The 11931-nt window shown below is 44.7% G+C and overlaps 1 protein-coding gene across 3 annotated transcripts in view; it reads right to left on the reverse strand.

The window, feature by feature from the left end:
- MET (MET proto-oncogene, receptor tyrosine kinase) overlaps positions 1–8420 on the reverse strand; it is a 93680-nt gene extending 85260 nt beyond the window's left edge. The window contains exon 1 of one of the 3 annotated variants that reach the window (XM_027893678.1): positions 8386–8420. The gene's annotated coding sequence lies outside the window, so the exon portion shown is untranslated. Of the gene's footprint in view, positions 1–7951; positions 7999–8187; positions 8306–8385 lie in introns of those variants that run through there. The other 2 variants (XM_027893679.1, XM_027893677.1) reach the window with 2 other exon arrangements.
- Between the last annotated feature and the right edge of the window lie 3511 nt (positions 8421–11931).

Here is an 11931-nt window from a genome sequence, read left to right on the forward strand (position 1 = left end):
AAAAATTGAAAGGAATCTGATAGAAAGAATAACTGAATTCTGTGGGATTTAATGGAAGACAAAAGGTAACGGGATTTTAACATATTGCAGTTCTGAAGCACTAATAGAATTAACATTAAATTATATAGGATAATTCAAACCCTTACAGTAAGGTTTCCATGCTGGATAGATTTGTTAGGATTTTCCCATTGTGGAAATTTGACTGATGAGTCACAGTGGAGACCTGACAAGATTTTGAAAACCTCACAGAAGAGGACATCCCCAGACAAGGAGCTATTTAATCCTCTGAGGAGGTAAAAGGACACAGCAAAATGCTGCCACCATGCCATGTTCTCTGCTGATTTGTTTGTAAGGCCAGTGTTTGCAATACCAGGAAAAATAAGCATTTGGGAATTTCAGATTATACTTAATAAACACTAAATACTAGGAAATGGAGAAAACAAAGCAAAGCATAGAAAGACACAGTACACATCTGGGATCTCTACATGTTCTCAACACTCGCATAGTTTCCACTGAAGGTGAGAGAATTTACTTGTATCTGGACACCCTGAGTTCAACTAAAGGCACCCACATCCTGACTGGGGGAACACTTCCAGTTACTATTTGGAAGTCCTGCAAATATAAAGAACAATAAAACTCATTATCATGCAGCATTCTGTCCTTGAACACTTATGGGAAGGCAACAGCAAAGTGGATGCTAAAGTTTTCCTTCATCAGAAGAGTTAAACAGTTAAAATAGTTTTCAATCATCTGCTGCAAGCTAAATTGCATCTTCAAACATGAACAGCATTTTCCACTCATTTGAATGGATGGTAAATACATTTTTCAGGGTGAAATTTGGATTATTTTCTCTGATGCAGAAATGCTTTATCACACAGGGAGCTCCATATCGGCTCACTGCTTCACTGGAGCCCAGTACTGTTTGCATTCTACCTGCTCTTTAAAACATTATTAATATTGCAATTGTATTTTTTTTTATTGCAGCTTTGGGTATTTGTAAGAATGATATCAAATACTGAGCATTAGCAAGAAGCATTTTTCCCCAGGAAATATATTGGCCTCTAATCCAAAGAGCAAAAGCAATAAACCTAAAGAGTTTAAGCAAAGGTTTTACAGGACAGTAATATATAACATTTAAAATTAGTACCCACTTTCCAGAAATAGACAGGAAAACTTAATGTAACTCAGTAATTCATTTAACATTTTCAATGACATTCGGAAAGGGCAATGAATCAACTTTTGACATGAATTCAACTACCAACACCTTTCATTATCTTCAGCAAAGCTGCCTCTCTCTGCTTTTATCCTGCTTTCTCAGACCTAACTTAACAGAATCTAGTATATTTGGATGAGAAGACACATGCCATGAAGACACATGAAAATTATATAATAATACCCGTAACAGCTACAGGGATATATAATAACAACAGATAAAAGGATCTGTAATTCCTATAAAAGAAATCCTAATACAATTTTGACTGTGTCATAGTCTCAAAGATAGAGCAAACTCCACGCCTGGGGTACCCTAGCATATGCCTAAAACAAATGAAGCTTGTGAAGTTATTTCAGCTTGTTCTTTTCTAGTCATGCTTTGGGACAACTCACAGATTCAGGACTTTTCTCAAATGCTGGGCTTACTTGGAAACTTGCTACTTTTATCCTCACATGATCATCCATGATGTCAGTGTGTAGTGGGAAAGAAGCAAAACCCAATGCCTTAATAAAAATTCAGGACCTCTGAGAGTCCTGAAATCCTGTTACTTTAGTCTAGGTCAACCAATCCAAAAAGCACTCATTCATGATAAAGCTAAAGACAAAACAATAAAAAGTCATGCATATCTCTAGGCATTCATGTGGCACAATAGACCTCCATCAAGCTTAAAACCGAACTGCAAGAACACTTTCAAAACAAAGTAAAAGAAAGGTGAGGTTCAGCATCCACTGCAAACAAACTAATAAATAAACAAAGAAACTAAAGAAACATTATCTCCTAAAATAAGTAAGTTTGGAATTATAACTGTAGGAGGCAATTGTTTTCATCTCCTCATTAAACATGCTCAGAAAGGATTTGTTTCCAGAAAATTTAGACAAAACCAAATAGTTCCTGCAGGACTTAAATTTTAGGTGGAAAAAGATACATCAACCTTTTATTAAAGTTGAAGAAGAGGAAATCCATTACACAAATACTCTGCAAACACACACCAAGGCAGAGCTAAATGCAGCGTCCATGAAGAGTCAGTGACAAAAACTCCCAGGGACAACCACAAGGCCAGAGTCTTGCTCAGGGTTCCTACCAGACAAACAGCACAACCACAAAAGGAGGTAAAAAAAGCCAGGTGCCTTAGACCCACATGTGTTGTAGGTCTCAGCCTTTGGGGTGGGTGATAGAGGGACTGGAATTCAGCTGAGGGCACATTCTGCCAGATGTGGGCAGGGGCAGCAGCTGGCAAAGCTGGGCCTGGGTGTGGAGATCCCACACTGGGGCCATGTGGCTCTCAGCCCTAACAAATGCTCAGTGTAATCAGTCCATTAGTCCAGGTTTCTCCCAGTCCCAGACAGTTGTTTAAAATGAGCATCATTTGAAGCAAGCCAGAAACCTTAACACTGTCTTTCATAAATAACTGTAATTTTACTGCCTAAATTCATGGTGGTCCACCCTTGTTACTCTTACAGGCAAAATACCTTTCTGTGTCTCATAACATCAACTCTCCCCTCTGAAGGGGGTTCAGCTGTGGCATGTAGGGTGCAGAGGCAAGCTGCAAGGTCACAAATCTACACACCCCACATACCAAGAGGTAGGATTATTACATACGCTTTATTTTTTTGTCACCTGCCCATATCTGCACAGCTGAAAGCCCTTCAGGTATTGCATGCCACCCTCCTGCAGTTGGGCTCTTGCCTGGAGGCCACCTGTTTGGCCACTCTTTGCTCTATGAAGAGAAGCAGAAAATTTTATGGGACCCTCTTCAGTCACAACCAAAGCTACAAATCTAGCCATTATACAAAATAAATTACACATTTGGCAAATTCCATATCCTTATGCTGAAAGAAAATCTGCCTGAAGCCAAAAGTTTCCTGTGTAGGAAGTGAACAACTTACATTGTATAAAACTGTCAATAAAAATTAAGTACTTATTGCCTAAATCTAGCTGTCTTTATAACTGTGCCACCTCAATTAACTGACTCTGCTTGTAGGAGTGTGAGAGGCCCCTGCGCTTCATCATCAACTCCAGAACCATGCTATTTTGAAAATAAAAGACCTGTATCCTGTCCAAGAAATAAACTCTGGAGGTGACTTGCCATGTTGCCATTTTGGATTACAAAAAAGTACTCAGCCAACACACAGGGGAAGGCTTAATTCCAGCAAACACACACATAAACAGGAAATCTCTCTCCAGTCAGAAGGTATTTTTCCTTCGTACAATGGGGTTCAAAGATGTGTCATCATATAGTTTAAAACAATCGCTAAGGAACCTTACCATTTCCAATAGCTTAGGAATAGAGTTGGCTTCCACAGTTGAAAGCCTGTCTGAACTTGCATGGGAAGCACACAAACACTAACAAATATATGCTGGCTTAGGCCAATGCAGAGTTTTTAATCAATAATCATGTCAAGCTGGGGGACAGGGAGGGGAGGGAATCAATTTTCAGAAGGCAAATGGTAACAACTGTAGATTTAATCAAATTGCAGCTGCAATCCCTTACTATTCTCAATATTTTTGAAAGAAAGTAGCTCCATGGCAAAGAATGAATTTCAATAAATGTCACACACTTAGGTTTATTGCTGAATTTTTAAATTTATCAAGCTAGGTCACTGATCCTTCGCAAAAATGATAATCATACATGTCAAAAATATTCTGATACTGTTTAGTTGGATAAACATCAAAATGAAGAAGCTACAATAGAGGAAAGCAACTTACATAAGAAATTGTTGTTTCTCCATGACTACAGTAAAAAAAGATATGCCAACGTGACCCTTCAAAGAAAGGTTAAAGCTGCAATGCACACAACAAAATGGATTGCTATCAAATACCATAGCGATGGCCATAGTGTGAACACTTGAGCAAAATGAAAAGCTTCTGAAAGCATTCGGCAATTTTCTTTTCACGTGCATTTGCAACCAAATTTATCACGAATTCAAACAAGAACCTTCTGCTACCTTCCATACAAAAGGACATTTGCATGTTCTTTTTCTTGGGACTAGCAGAAGAGACTATCACAGAGCTGCAGGATGCACAAAAAAACCATTTTTTTTAAGTACCTTCAGCTTATTAAACACCTAAGCATAACAGAAACTCTTCTGTTATTGACACCTGCTTGAAAAATGAAATGTTCTGTAGCACTTGCTTCCCTGGAGACTGGTGTGCTGGTGGGAGAGGCAGAGGAGAGAGCTTTCAGGCCATCCAGTGCTTCCCTGTTTGCACTGCTTGCACCCTGAGCCTGGCTTACGTATACAGCCTCTCCTTAAAATATGAGCACTATCAAATCCTTAAAATTTGAGGGTTATATACCCCTCAAGTTCTTTATCTCCACTTCCATTTTCCTCTCTCTTATTTCGTATACTCTATTGCATCTTATTCAAGGAAAGTCCATCTGAGCCAACGGGACTCGGTCACCATCCAGCCACATCAAGTGACTGAAAAAGATCACAGCGTGACTAAAAAGTCTCAGAACAGATCAAAAAACATGGCAATCTACTCAGGAACACTGTTTCCTTCAAAGGAGTTATACCCTAGACTAATTTGGTCTGCTAACTTTACCTCTCCTTTCTTTTTCTAATGTTTAGAATTGGAGAAAAAAAATACTTTATCTTGTTGTACAACATCATAGTTTTCCTCAAGGCAAATAGCTTGGCAATTTGCTAGATTTGTTAATGCTAGAGGAAACAAGTTAGCACACATACCATGTGTTTGAATGCCTTTGGAAATTAGATTGAAACACTGATTTGATTTCCTAAAAGGTATCTTCAACAAGGCAAGGTTAGAGATTTGTAGAGTAATGAGAATTTGTGTGACTTCAAACAGCTCTACATAAAACAGACCTGATATTCTGGGGGGAAAAAGGTCACCTAATTATTCGTTTCCTGAAGGCCCTGTCTATACTACATTTCCCCTGGGTAAGAAAACTGATTTAAAAATGGCTTCTGCTAACATGCTTGCATCAGTTGCTATGTATGAGATATAGATTTTTAAAACCATTGCTAAAAAACCCACAACATTTTTCAGGAGAAAAATAGAAACCTTCTCGACTTGGATGTAGCAAAGAGGTGCCCTCCACAGAGTCCTGCACGGAGCTGTGGCCCTGCCTCCTTGGCAATGGCACGCTGCACAGGGCCACATGGCATGACCATCAGTGGTATGTTGCATGGGCTTGATTTCCAGATACAACCTTTGCATAGGAGGCAAAAATCACAGGGTGTGGCCACAGCAGACAAGATGCACAGGTTGATAGCTCTGCTAAGGGTAACAGCCTAGTGAAACATGAAATTTGTGCCACAGGCTTAAAGGCCAGATGAGGTAGCAACAGAGAGGTGGAAACCCTGGACACAAGGGTTTCCCAGACACCCACCACAAAGGTGTTGTTGCCGCCCAAAATCTTAGGAACGTGTGTTTGAAGTCTCCTTTCACACACTGCAACCCATTCCTTCTCCTTTGCACTAAACAGATCCTTGTTACTTCCTACTGGGTTTTGTGTTTCTGTAGTTTCAGAGAAAACTATTCAGCTACCCTATCACTTCCTTGCTCAAGAAATGATGTGTAATGCTGAGAGAGCCCAAGCAGGATTTCCCTCACGCTAGATATTCTACAAACACAGATGGAGATGCAGAACCTCTCCTTGCTTTCTGCCTGAAGCAAAGAAAGTCTAGACACATTCCCACCACAGAGCAATCGTGGTACAAAGCAGATCACCCAGTGCTCTGGGACTCCCACTCCTGCAGCTCTGGCTCTCTGGCTATCCCAGCACAGCACGCTGCTGGCATCAAATTCCCTTTGCAGCGGTGAAGGCAAGGCTGCTTGCTGCTCTTGTACTGCAGCCAGCTGTGCCAGTTAGTCTCTGGAGTTCTGTAAGCAAGATTTGGGAGGCAGCAGGCTTTGGATTTCTCATCCGCGCTGAAAAACATGGAGCAGGCACTTGCAGATCATGTAAGAATAACAGTGGGTGGGTTGGCCCCTTCAATTGCATTGGACCAGCTGGAAGAGGCTACAGATCATCAGCTGAGGTACCAAAAAACCATAAACGCAGGAAAATCAACTTGAGAAAGACAGTCCTGGAAGGACAACATTTGCCACCCAGTTTTGCATTCATAAGCCTTTCACTGAACCTCTGCTGAATTTTGACTTTCTAGCTGCCTTGCCCTGACTCAGTGAGCTCCCATCCATCTCCACCCGAGCAAATGACCTCTACAAACCACTCTCCAGCCACAACCTGTGCAATTTAGTTTACCAATAAAGAACCCCTATGCAGTGGTTACCCATTGGAGAGAAAAAAAAAAATCTTTATATGATAATAAAGAAAGACAATTCATTCCCTCTCCACCAAAAAGGCACAGAAATTGAGTCTCTTTTCTATAAATAAAGAAATTAATATTTTACAAAATATTCCATTTTCCAAATGATTCAGTTTGTATTAGAAGACAGAAGAAGAATCATACAGTGCTGAAGAAGGATTAGGGCACAAAGAACAATTAATACAGTCATTCTCTAAGTTACTTTGTTTTCAACATGCAGCTCCTGCCAAAAGCTAGCTTTTTGCTCTCACAGTGCATGATCTGTAAACATTTAACCAGCTCCCTGAGAAACATGTGAGACCCTTTATCTTGCCTGATTATGAATCCAAACCTCTCAGATCTCAGAAAAAAAAAAAAAAAAAAAAAAAAGAAAAGAAAAGAAAAAAAAAAAGAAAGACAACAAAAAAGAGTCACTGTCCTCTTTTTGCTGCTGGACAATGTAAAAAGCACCTGTAGGATGAAAGCAAATGAACTACCACACAGGGCACAGGTTCTTTGGGAAAAGCATTCACTGCAGCTTGAATCACCCCCTACGGGTTACACATGCACAGTTTGCTAAACAACACTGTTACTTCATTATTGATCCCTTTTTTAAGTTGTATGTACAAAACTTCAATTTCTAAGGAGTGCATTCAGTATTTATAAATATATCCATATTCAGTATATATATATATTCAGTATTTATAAATACACAAACCCCTCTAATTTAATGCTTACATGGGAACGGTGGTGGAATGCCAATATACAGAGCGGACTGTTTACCATTTGCAGCAAATTCTGCTTTAAAAAATGAAAAGAAAAAAAGAAAAAAAAAAGCCAAACCGCAAGGAAGACTCTGAACGCCACAAAACCATAAAGTACACATGCCCAACTCGGGGAATCCTGCAGGCTCACCCCGAGACCTGCGCCTCACGGAAGACGGCCGGACAGGCCACCACAAACCCACACCTTAGGGCCACCGTGTCCGAGTTGGAACTTCGAGGCTGAGCTGCCGGACGGACGCTGCTCCGCCGGCGCGCTGAGCGGGGAGGGGCGGGAGGGGCAGCGGCTCAGCCCGCGGCCGAGGGGCCGCTGCGGGCGGCATCCCGGGAACCGCTGCCCGCTCTGCCCGCCGAGCGCAGCCCGGGAAGCGCTGCCCGCCCTGCCCTGCCCTGCCCGCGGCAGCGACGTCGCGGGCGTCCCCGGCTGCGAGCGCCCCGCGGAGCCCGGCAGAGCAGGGGGGAGCCGGCGCCGCAGCCCCGCACGGAGCTCACCTGCCCCGCAGCGTCTGGCCCGCCTGCCCCGGGCAGGGCAGCACGGGCGGCCGCGGGCGCCGCCGCTCTCCCGCGAAGTTCCCGGGCGGGGCACAGCGCAGCACCGTGCCCGTCCTCCCCCCGCTCCCGGTTCATCCCGCTCCCCGCGTCGCCCGGCTCGCCCCGTCCTCCCCGCGGCTGCCGGTCCTTACCGGAGCAGAGCGGAGCGGGCTGCACGCCGGCACCGCCGCCGGAGGGACGAGCGCTGCACCCCGGCGGGCTGGGCTGGGCTGGCTCCGCAGTCCTCGCCCGGCAGCCGGCCCAGCCCGGGCGGGCGGGGCAGAGCGGGGCGCAGCCCGGCGCACCTCCGCGGCCCCGCGCCGCTCTGCCGCTCCCCTCCGCCCCGCAGGCTCAGCCTCCCCCCAGCCCCGGCCCTGGCCCGCGCTACCTGGGGGCGGCGGGGGCTGCGCGCCACGGCGGGCAGGGGCGTCCCTCCGTCCTGCACAGCACCTGGGCTGCGGGGCGGCTCTGCGCGCCTTTCCCTCCGGCGCCTCCGCCGCGCTCGTGGCGGCTCCCAGCGGTAAATCAGCCGGTCCCCGCGCTCCCTCCGCCCCTCCGGCGCGGTCCTGACCTGCCTGTGACTCACCACATCTCAGGAGCCCGTGTGCGTGGCGGGGGAAAGGAGGAAGGGGGCGCCTTCTTCCCTCCCTCCCTCTCCCCTCCTTCCTTCCCCCCATCCCTCTCGGTCAGGCGCCCCTAGCCCGCGGGCAGGAGGGATGGCTGCCACTCCCCAGACGGGGAAAGCCACTAGGGAACGCTTGGTGAACCTCATCGTGCACCAGGGCCAAGTAGGTACCGGTGGTGTGCAGGCACAGCCTCCTGCTGTGCTCCCGGCCGCTGGGCACCCACCGTCTGGTGTCAGCGCTTGATTGGATGCTAAAGCCTTACCGTGGGAGGTCAAGATATAGGTACCTGCAGACTTGTCTCTGGACCCCCGAGGTTATGTAGTAGTAAACAAATTTAGCCCATACTGCTCCATCATGTCAGTGATGACTGTGCTCTGAATGTCTGTCCCACAACATTCACGTAAATGGCCTCAGTTCACACAGACTGTCAAATAGCTCCCTCTCCCCATATATGCTTCCTACAGGGTACTAAACTGCAGAGGTTGGGGTTTCTCCTTCGCAAGGTTTGCAAAACAGATGGTGACTTCATCTTTCGGAGGTGCTGAGAAACTGAGTCACTGAGCAATGCAACCCATGCAATGTTCACTTGTGAAGCTACTGAGGGACTGCAAGTCTCAACACTGGGGCCTGCACCAAAGGATCCATCCTTTTTCTGGTAACAAGTTTCAGCAGCTACTGATTTAAACCAGATTTTAAGTGAAAGGCTCCATATTCCATTAGAAGTTACTGGACACATCTATTTTCCCTTTGCTTGCTTCCTTTTTTGGCCCCAACTCTGCTCCCCTTAATCATGCTATTTAAACGGATGAATGTTTTTCATGAGTAAAGTACAAGGAACTGTAAGAAACAGTGCCTAGTTTCATGATTAACCATGGGAAAAATGTCAGACCTTACACAAAATATTTCAAAAGGAACATTAAATAGAGTATTGTACGGATTTGCTTTAGGCCTTGGATGTCACCATGATGTGTATATAGACAAAGCTGTACATCAGAAAAAAAAGGTTTTTAAAAAGCAGTTAGCCAGCCTTCTGCTAATCTTCAGCAGCATCACTTTCACAGTCTCCTCTTTCCTATGGGCTTTTGGAAATAGTAATGAAGACATCTAACCTAGCTACAGGCTGATTCTTTGCAAAAACAAATGTGTGATTGAAGGCAGCCCACCCCTCCACTTTCCCTCACGAGGAAGTTGTAGACTGCAATGAGGTCTCCCCTCTATCTCCCCCAGGCTGAAAGGCCAAGTGACCTCAGATGCTCCTCACATGGCTTCCCCTCTAGGATCTCCACCACCTTCATAGCCATCCTTTGGACACTCTCCTTGGAAACTTTATATCTTTCTTATATTGTGGTGCCCAAAACTGCACACAGTACTCAAGGTGAGGCTGCATATTCAACTTGCCATTGACCAGACCCCCAAATCCTTTTCTGCAGTGCTGTTCTCCAACCTGTTGTTCCCTAGTCTGCACATGCATCCAGGATTGCCTCATCCCAGATGCAGAATTTTTCGAAGTCCCTGGAAATCTGTCCATTTACTTCAATGACCTTTACTTCAATTAATACTCAGCAATAGTTAGAAAAGGAAGACTGGGAAGCAGCACACACAATGCCAGGGAAAAATGTGGTTGCAGTTAGATTGTACTGCTTACTGGGCTTAGTGATCAGTCAGTCAGTGTGCATCCATACAGTCACACCAGATTTAGAAGAATCTGCCTTATTAGTTTGGAAAGAAAGTGATAAAGAAAAAGATTTCAATCTGGAGTTCATCCTAAGGACAGCCCCTCACATTACCTGTTCTTAGTCTGCTCCTGGGTTCCCCATGCACCTGCCTGGGCAGAACAGCTAGAGTCCAGGCTGTTATCAGTGGGACGGCCTGTGCTATTCTAAAGCTAACAAACAGATTGTCAGTAACATAAAAAGGAGAAACAGATGTTTCCTTTCCATTTTGACCATGCCGATGCCATGTTATTTTAGGTTAGCTGTATGAGACAGTGACACTGCACTGGGGCTTTGATAATCCTCAGATACTCCTTTCACCATGCTTGTAGTGCACCACAAACAACTTCTCAAAGGTTTGAAACACCTTTAAGGTGCGAGTGAAAAAGAAACTATGACCTTCTTATTTATCATCCTAGGTTTTTCATAAGTTTTCCTCACTTCCCTCTTCTGTCCAAAAAAAGCTGGTTCTCTGCACTCTGGCATAACTATGATGGTGTAGCACATTTTATAAAGCTGACGGCACTGGAAAAACCAATTCAGAAGTGTGAAGGAGAGTCTGTCGGAGTGATCTATTCAGCAAGAGAAGTGGAACGCACCAGGGAGTGTATTGGCACATGCTTTCCAGCCCTGACGTGTTTTGAGATAGGAAGCTGATGAGCAAACACTATCACATTTCCAAGAATACAAACATACAGTTAGAAAAATGAATTGCAAGGTTCTGTTGAAGTTAAACTTTTGAATGTAAACATAAGGAATGAAAACACAGAACAGTTTGTATTTCTGGGCATTGGCAGTAGTGCATCCCCAACACACTAAGGTGCCCAGTTCAGTCTTACAGGTTTCATTATGACTTGTATTCAGAAACTAGGAAATTATTTATCATACCTACAGGTAGCAAAATGAAGCCCATACACCTAGGTACCCAGTTTATACTTAATTTCAGGAAGGAGAATATATTTAAATATCTCTGTAAATCTGGGTCTAACCACCTTTCTAAAATGTTCAGAATCAAACGTGCATTCCTGCAGAGCCACACTCTACTGTATGGCACCACAGCTACAGGGTACCATCAGGGATTTACGCTATGTCTTCTGCTGCAGTCATTCACACCTTTGGGAGCAGATATAAAATGCAAATGTCATTGTGAGACTCCAGGGACTTCAGGCTTAGCAGGGCTTACTCATGAGTAAATGATTTCAGAAGGAGTAAGACAGCGGAAAGGAATTAATTTAATGCTTAAGAACACACAAGACAAAGATCTCCAGACCTGAGCTTAGTAGTGGTGGGTATCAGGTACCCTCCTCCCACAGTAGACTGACAGTAGCTCAATCTGAGTCTCCCTGGAGGCTGATAGACAAAAAAAGAACCTTAGATGAACCCACCCAACCCAACTGCCTCACACACCAGTGATCCAAAGGGAAAATTACAGTGCAACACCCTGCTGGGGTAATGTGTAGCTGTATTTCCTGTAGACCCTTGTTTACTGGAAGGCAGTGTGGCTGCAAATGCCAGGGGCAGCTCAGGGAAGAGGATGTGCCTGAGGCACATTTCCCTGTGACTACTTTGTCCCTTCAAGTCACTCTGACATGATCTGTCTTTCAGTGTCTTTCATGGGCTCAAAAAAAGCATGTGGTGGACAGAGAGACTGTGTTGACTGGGGGATTGGGGTCTGGAGAAAGCATGCTCATGGTGGTTTGTCTGCCTCTCAGGAAACCAGCCTAAATGTCACAATTGCTACTTAGATCTGTAGATTCCAAAGATTTGATCATCACTGCATTTTATGGCATTAAT

Source organism: Empidonax traillii, unplaced genomic scaffold (genome assembly GCF_003031625.1).
Source record: "Empidonax traillii isolate 1590-97213 ecotype Southwest subspecies unplaced genomic scaffold, ASM303162v1 scaffold401:size1000279, whole genome shotgun sequence".
NCBI lineage: Eukaryota > Metazoa > Chordata > Aves > Passeriformes > Tyrannidae > Empidonax > Empidonax traillii.